The sequence below is a fragment of the Bombina bombina genome, chromosome 3, assembly GCF_027579735.1.
Source record: "Bombina bombina isolate aBomBom1 chromosome 3, aBomBom1.pri, whole genome shotgun sequence".
Taxonomy (NCBI): Eukaryota; Metazoa; Chordata; class Amphibia; order Anura; family Bombinatoridae; genus Bombina; species Bombina bombina.
Window position 1 is genome coordinate 389,820,204 of NC_069501.1, and position 8,469 is coordinate 389,828,672.

Genomic DNA, 8,469 nt, shown 5'->3' on the forward strand with positions numbered 1-8,469 from the left:
ATAGAGAGAGAGAGATAGAGAGATAGAGAGAGAGAGAGAGAGAGAGAGGGGGGGGGGGGGAAAGAGAAAGAGAGGGAGAGAGAGGTCCACTTTGCCTCTCATTGCAGGAGTATTTTATTATTTTTTAATGAATGTCCCTGTTGTAGAGAATGCTGTGCTCCCGGCTGGTCCGTATGTCCCCTGTCTATGGCCGTCCTGATTGAGGACCTATGGTTGGCCATTCTGGTGCGGAGGTCATCGGTGGTCTTTCCATGGAAAACAGGGACATTCAGTAAAGGACCTAAGATATACCCTAATAGATCATGTCCCACCTCTGACCAGAGGTGGTGATAGGGGAAAAATACTCCTGCAACTAGAGGCAAAGTGAACCTAAGAACTGGGTACCTTGATCCCCAATTAATTAAATACCCATCTGGACTGACATTGCTTTCTATAATAAGATTAACAGTTTCCAATACCAAAAAGTGTCTTATTATACATATCTAATTTCTCCCCAGCCTTCTTACCCATCTAGCTTTCTTTCTTTTATCTTTCATTCTTTAACCTCTTTTTTTCTCAAACTCTCTTTTTCTTGAATATAGCATTTATAAAATTTTCCCCTCCAAATAAGGGAATAGCTTCCCTGTAGGAGGTGGTTTATTTCCATCTAGATCTTTTGGCTGTGATTGACAGGTTACTATTAGTTAATACATAATTATGCCCAATAGTAGGACTTCGTAGCTACATTATCTGCAGCTTTATAATATTTAAGATCCTCTCTTTCTCTGACTATGTTTTCTCTATTTCTTTCTCAGAACACTTCTTTCATACTTTATATGGTGTTTCAAATAAAACTAGGATCTCTTGTTTTCTACCCCCCCTCTCCCTTCCAGTGGACTCCTGCTCTTTATGTACATTTTTAATAGTCACACAAGTTGCTATATGGCAGTAGACCTTGCTTACATTCATTAATAAGAGACACATAGTATGCACTATTTACATACACAAATGTAACTGTTTTTATCCGTTTGTATCACTTGATATTACCATAGCAACCATGATTGTTTACTTTGCCCTCAGCAGTTGCCTTGCACGCCGCCGGGGCTGACGTGATGGCGTCACTCATGACCACTTCCGGTTTCGGGCTGGCATGCACTCGTGGGAGTCGGTGGTGTGGAGACTGCCTGCTGCATAAATAGTACCTTTTGGTAAGTGCATTAATGATTGTTGTTTTTCACTTGTCTGATGACAGTGTTATTCCCTGATAACGTTCACTATGTTGAAATAAAACACTTTTTTCACGGTGAGTAGTGATGTTGCGAACAGTTCTGCCGCGAATAGTTCGCAGCGAACATAGCATGTTCGCGTTCGCAGCGGACGGCGAACATATGCGATGTTCGATCCGCCCCCTATTCGTCATCATTGAGTAAACTTTGACCCTGTAGCTCACAGTCACAAGACACATCCCAGCCAATCAGCAGCAGACACTCCCTCCCAGACCCTCCCACCTCCTGGACAGCATCCATTTTAGATTCATTCGGAGCCTGCATTCTTAGTGAGAGGAGGGACAGTGTAGCTGCTACTGATTTAATAGGGAAATCGATAGCTAGGCTATTGTATTCAGTGTCCACTACAGTCCTGAAGGACTCATCTAATCTCTGCTGTAAGGACAGCACCCCAAAAAGCCCTTTTTAGGGCTAGAACATCAGTCTGCTTTTTTTTTTTTTCCCTGTGTAATCTAATTGCAGCCTGCCTGCCAGCTCAGGCTCACAGCGTATACTGTGCCTACTTGCCCAGTGCCACCACTCATATCTGGTGTAACAGTAGTGTATATTTTAAAAAAAAAAAAAAAACTTTTTTTAATTTGAAATAATAGCAGTCAGTTTCCTTCACACGTGTGCGTTTCAGGTCCTGCCAGGGCACAGTGTGACACCAGTGCAAGTCATATCTGCTAAAACAGTAGTGTACATTTAAAAAAAACAACAACCTTTTTTAATTTGAAATAATAGCAGTCAGTTTCCTTCACACGTGTGCGTTTCAGGTCCTGCCAGGGCACAGTGTGACACCAGTGCAAGTCATATCTGCTAAAACAGTAGTGTACATTAAAAAAAAAAAAAAAAAAACTTTTTTTAATTTGAAATAATAGCAGTCAGTTTCCTTCACACGTGTGCATTTCTGGTCCTGCCAGGGCACAGTGTGACACCAGTGCAAGTCATATCTGCTAAAACAGTAGTGTACATTTAAAAAAAAAAAAAAACTTTTTTTAATTTGAAATAATAGCAGTCAGTTTCCTTCACACGTGTGCGTTTCAGGTCCTGCCAGGGCACAGTGTGACACCAGTGCAAGTCATATCTGCTAAAACAGAGTAGTGTACATTTAAAAAAACAAAAAAAATTTTACTGTGAAATAATAGCAGTCAGTTTCCTTCACACGTGTGCATTCCAGGTCCTGCCAGGGCACAGTGTCACACCAGTGCAAGTCATATCTGCTAAAACAGTAGTGTACATACATTTAAAAAAAAACAACCTTTTTTTTTGTGAAATAATAGCAGTCCGTTTCCCTCACACCTGTGCGCTCCAGGTCCTGCCAGGGCACAGTGTCACACCAGTGCAAGTCATATCTACTAAAACAGTAGTGTACATAGATTTAAAAAAAACAAACCTTTTTTTACTGTGAAATAATAGCAGTCAGTTTCCCTCACACGTGTGCGTTCCAGGTCTTGCCAGGGCACAGTGTCACACCAGTGCAAGTCATATCTGCTAAAACAGTACTGTACATTTAAAAAAAAAAAAAAGCCTTACACTACCTGAACGATACAACATCATACCTGATGTTTTAAAGCACGTTATTCCAAACAATTTAGGAATGTTAGGTAATTTATGCCCTTTATAGATTAAAACCAGACTCTGCATCAACTATGTAATTTTCCATGGGAGTTTGCCATGGATCCCCCTGCGGCATACCACAGTGCAGGTGTTAGTCCCCTTGAAACAACTTTTCCATCACTTTTGTGGCCAGAAAGAGTCCCTGTGGGTTTTAAAATTCGCCTGCCTATTGAAGTCTATGGCGGTTCGCCCGGTTCGCTGGTTCGCAAACTTTTGCGGAAGTTTGCGTTCGCCGTTTGCGAACGCAAAATTTTAGGTTCGCGACATCACTAATGGTGAGTGCTCTCTTCAGCCTTCTTATATATGTATATATATTTTAATTATTTCTTCACGCGCATTCGCTTTAGTGCACTTGGCCTAACACATGTTCAGATTACTATGTGACAGAAAGTCAAAACAGGGTTATGTATGGGGTGGCCATATTGCCACTTTAAAAAGGGACACATTTGAAAAATATATATGTCAGGGTTCTTATAATGAAACGTTATTCAAAACATATCTTTAAACAGCCCTGACATATATATTTTTCATATGTTGTCCTTTTTAAAGCTGCAATATGGTCATCCTACTTATGTATTACGCCCCATAGAAGTTTATGGAGAAAGGGACATATCACAGCCATACTATTTGACCTACAGATCTCAGCGTAAAGCTGCAATATGGTCATCCTACTTATGTATTACGCCCCATAGAAGTTTATGGAGAAAGGGACATATCACAGCTGTACTATTTGACCTACAGATCTCAGCGTAAAGCTGCAATATGGTAATCCTACTTATGTATTACGCCCCATAGAAGTTTATGGAGAAAGGGACATATCACAGCTGTACTATTTGACCTACAGATCTCAGTGTAAAGCTGCAATATGGTCATCCTACTTATGTATTACGCCCCATAGAAGTTTATGGAGAAAGGGACATATCACAGCCGTACTATTTGACCTACAGATTTCAGTGTACCTCAGGCTTCTGCTTGAGCAATAATCTTTTAATTTCATTTTGTAATAGGATAACAAAATAGAAGCACTATTGATTTAAATTGTGAAGTGTTATCGCTTAATAGTTCTAATATTGTTTACACTCCACTTGTAATCTAGACCAAAGTAATCTATTGTCAATAACTTAAAAATGACATGTTCTTACAAATTTGAGTATGTCATTTTGCATTAGAAGTTCCACTTAACACTAACCACTACTGCTTATCTAATCTCTAAAACCACTACCAACTGATTCAAATTTCAATTTACCTAATGCCTTAACACAATAATTGATTCAGATCCCTAATATGTTATGTCATTTTCGGTGTGTATATATATTCTATGTAGAGAATCTCCATGATTAGAAGGACTTTTCAATATTTAATTGATGGCAAAAGAACGAAAAATAAAAAGATTGATATTAGGAAGTATGTATTATAACAAGAATCATATTCAAGAAATTCCTTTTAAAACACTTATAAATCAACATTTTATTCTTTATATGTCAGATTTTAATGTAAAGGACTTTGTTCTACTTAAGTTGATTAATGCAATGATCATCTGTCTAATTTATCTATCTTTCATCTATCTATATATCTATCTTTCTAATTATCTGTCTATCTATCTATCTATCTATCTATAAATCGGGTTTTCTGTCTTTAATAAACACACAGTTAAAGACACACACTGAAACACATATGAACAAACACAAGCTAACTAATCATACACACTTTGCAATACAAATATATAAAACAAATCATAGTCAGTTGTTACATCATGTTATATAATTAAACTATGAAACTGTAATATTTGGCTTTAATTAAGGTGATGCTATAATTTACATTTATAAAGTGAATGACTTTGCTGAAATCATTTAACACAAATATTAATTTACAATATTATTATAAAATTTGTTCAGGCTAATTTGAATATATATAACTAATAAGACACAGATATAAAAGGTGTAAATCCTTCACACCTAAGAGACCATCACATCAAGATATCTGATAAAATATAACAATATCCTGAGATCCTGGTAAGCAAATGTCATATCTTATACGTATATATTTGTAACAATTTTATTTATACTTCTTATGAGAGTGACCTTTATTTTACATTTAGTATAGATTTTTAATACTAGTAACTCACTTTTTTATGGCACCAGAGTAAAGAAACAACACAATATTAATAACAATTAAATTAATCAGATGCTTATTTATAACATTACACTGAATACTAAACATTATAAGGCTTTGTGGTGTAATCATGAAAATAATTAGCAATAAGGGATATTAGTAATCTTGTAGTTGTACATGACAGAACAATATCTATATCTATAAATTAATACTGACATGTTCTATTGAATTGTATAATCTACATAGTTAAGCATATTATCATTTCATTTTTAATGTCTCTGTTCTGTCTGGTTGTAAGTAATCCAAAAATAAACCATACGCTATTTAATGAAAGAGACATGAAACACCTAATTTCATGTGCATGCATTTTTAAACATCTTTGCAATTTACTTCTAATATAAATTTTGCTTTATTTTATTGGTATCCTTTATTGAAAGAGTAGCAATGCACTACTGGGAACTAGTTGAACAGATCGGTAAGCCAATGACAACAGCCATATTTGTACAGCAACCAATCAGCAGCTAGCCCCAGTCCTGAGCATACTTAGACAAGCTTTTCAACAATGAATACCAAGTGAACAAAGCAAACACAGTAAAATGGAAATGCTCTATCTGAATCATGATAGTTTAATTTTTACTGTAATGTATCTTTTTTAATGTTTCTTTAATAAGATTTAAGTCAATACATTTGGTAAATGTTTGATGTGGTTCTAATTCTTTTTTTCTTTACTTTTAACAGGTAAAGATGAATTTTAAGTACATAGTTGCAGTGTCCTTTTTAATAGCATCTACATATGCACGAAGGTAAAAATAAATAAACAAGGATAGAACTATCCAAACTCATGTTTCTTAGATTTGAATATTTTATTTCAGAGAAACTACAAAATATTCAAGAGTTTTTAAAAATACAATGGTCATATTTCCATATGTGGTAATAATTTTGTGACATAAAGCTTTCAAAAAATTGGTTGCAGTAAAGAGCTTTCTGATTCCATTTTCCCTTCAGTACATATACACATTACATTATATGAGAGCACAGACAATTGTGTAAGATATTAAAAGGAAGAAGAAATAAAGGTAATTTGAACAAGGGTGTTAAACTGAAAGATACATTTTATTTCCATATTTTAAAACAGAATACAGCACATTACAAAACTGTTATCTTGTTTTAAACCAGAAGTGGGATATAAATTGTTTTATGAATTGAATTTACAGAATTAAGTTATCCTTGTCTAAAATTTGTCCAAAACACATAAAAATTACATTTAAAAGTACATTTACACTCATAACACTATGAAATAAAAATAATTAACATAAAGATAAATAAACTTACATCTCTCTCTCTCTCTCTCTCTCTCTCTCTCTCTATGTATATATATATATATATATATATATATACATATATATATATATATATACAGTATATATTCATGTATATGTATATATGTGTTAACATATGTATTTTAGTATTTATACGTGTATATATGTATTTACAGACATATATAGACATATAAACACATAAGTACATGTGTATACATATATCATTGGATCCCATTCCACTCACATGCCTTAAAACTTTAAAAATCATTTTTAATCAATTTTGATGTTTTACAATGTGTTTTACTTTTATTTACTGTAAATATTTTACATTCCAATGTTCTTCAAAGAGTAGACAATGTACTTTTTATTTTATATATATATTCATATGTCTATCTGTATATATCTATAATTGTATATATAGAGAGATAGACATATATGGATATATAGATACACAGAGATAGATAGATATTTTATGAAAAAATAATTAGATATATATTAATAAATATTTAAGAATAAAAATAACCTTTTCTTCTATATGAAGAACATTGGAAGTAAAATATTCATAACTACCTTCGGGTTTAGTGCAGTTGGTTAGTGCATATCAGGTTTCGCTCATGCGCTAACTTTTTACTTTCAACTTGTAAAAGTAAGCGAACCCGCCCACATAAATAAAATTCTTCCAGCTGTGTTTGCTCTTGAACACAAGAACTAAATAGTAATACTGAGAGAGAGAATTAGTTGTTATAAACTTAAACTAATTTGGTACAAATACACATGCCTAAATACCCAATTTAAAGAACTTAACTGCTTTTTTGATAAGCAATTACTGATGTCTGCTATTTGCTCATTGGTACTACAGACCAAACAAACGCCCTCAGAGTGCCAGATGTGACCACCTGTCCTTAATATGATGACCTGTGCTTTCAGAAAATAAAATATATTTAAAAAAAACAAACAATAAGTAGTTTAATCTTAAACTGTTAAAGTCATAAAATTAGTTTACCAATCGGATTTATTTATTTTTAGTGTAAAGAATGATGAACAGTCTCTGAGTCAGAGGGATGTTTTAGAAGAAGAATCACTGAGGGAAATCAGAGGTATAGGAGGAGCCCTCCTAAGTGCTGGTAAATCAGCTTTAAAAGGCTTGGCTAAAGGATTGGCTGAGCATCTTGCGAATGGGAAGAGAACAGCTGAAGAACATGAAGTGATGAAAAGACTGGAAGCTGCAACCCAGTCTCTGAGTCAGAGGCAAAGAGAATCACTGATGAAAATCATAGGTATGCTTCGTCACCCACCTGGTAAAATTATAAAATGCTATGGTAAGAAATAACTAAGCAGTTCGCGAATGGGAAGAGAACAGCTGAAGAACATGAAATGATGAAAAGACTGGAAGCCGTAATGTGTGATCAAGATTCCTTGGATTATCCAGAGGAAGCTTCTGAAAGAGAAACCAGAGGCTTCAATCTAACACAGTATGCAGATCGTTTAGCTATGTTTGGTTAGTAATGTACTTGTAGGTATAGTTAAAGAAATTGGATAATTATAACTAGTAAAACTTTGCTTTCATTAAAGGGACACTGAACCCAATTTTTTTCTTTTGTGATTCAGATAGAGCATGCAGTTTTAAGCATCTTTCTAATTTACTCCTATTATCAATTTTTCTTCGTTCTCTGGTTATCTTTATTTGAAAAATAAGGCATCTACGCTTTTTTTTGTTGGTTCAGAATTCTGAACAGCACTTTTTTATTGGTGGATGAATTTATCCACCAATCAGCAAGAACAACCCAGGTTGTTCACCAAAAATGGGCCGGCATCTAAATTTAAATTCTTGCATTTCAAATAAAGATACCAAGAGAATGAAGAAAATTTGATAATAGGAGTAAATTAGAAAGTTGCTTAAAATTTCATGCTCTATCTGAATCCCGAAAGAAAAAAATTGGGTTCAGTGTCCCTTTAATGTTTTTTAAATGATGCTAATCAGATAACATAATAAAGCATAAATAAACACACAAAAAAGCTATTTAAACAAACTGCATGTTCTCTACTCTGCTATTAAATAAAAATCATATGAGCAAAAATTGTTTTATCATTTTAAACTATCATTAAAATGGTTGCTGATCATGGTTTTTGATCACATTTATTTAGTAAAGTTTATCAAAAGATTTTTCTACAAA

General features: G+C 34.0%; 1 pseudogene; it reads left to right on the plus strand.

Moving 5' to 3' along the window:
• Positions 1 to 5,719: 5,719 nt before the first annotated feature.
• Positions 5,720 to 8,167, plus strand: LOC128653330 (bombinin-like peptides 1; annotated as a pseudogene).
• Positions 8,168 to 8,469: the final 302 nt, after the last annotated feature.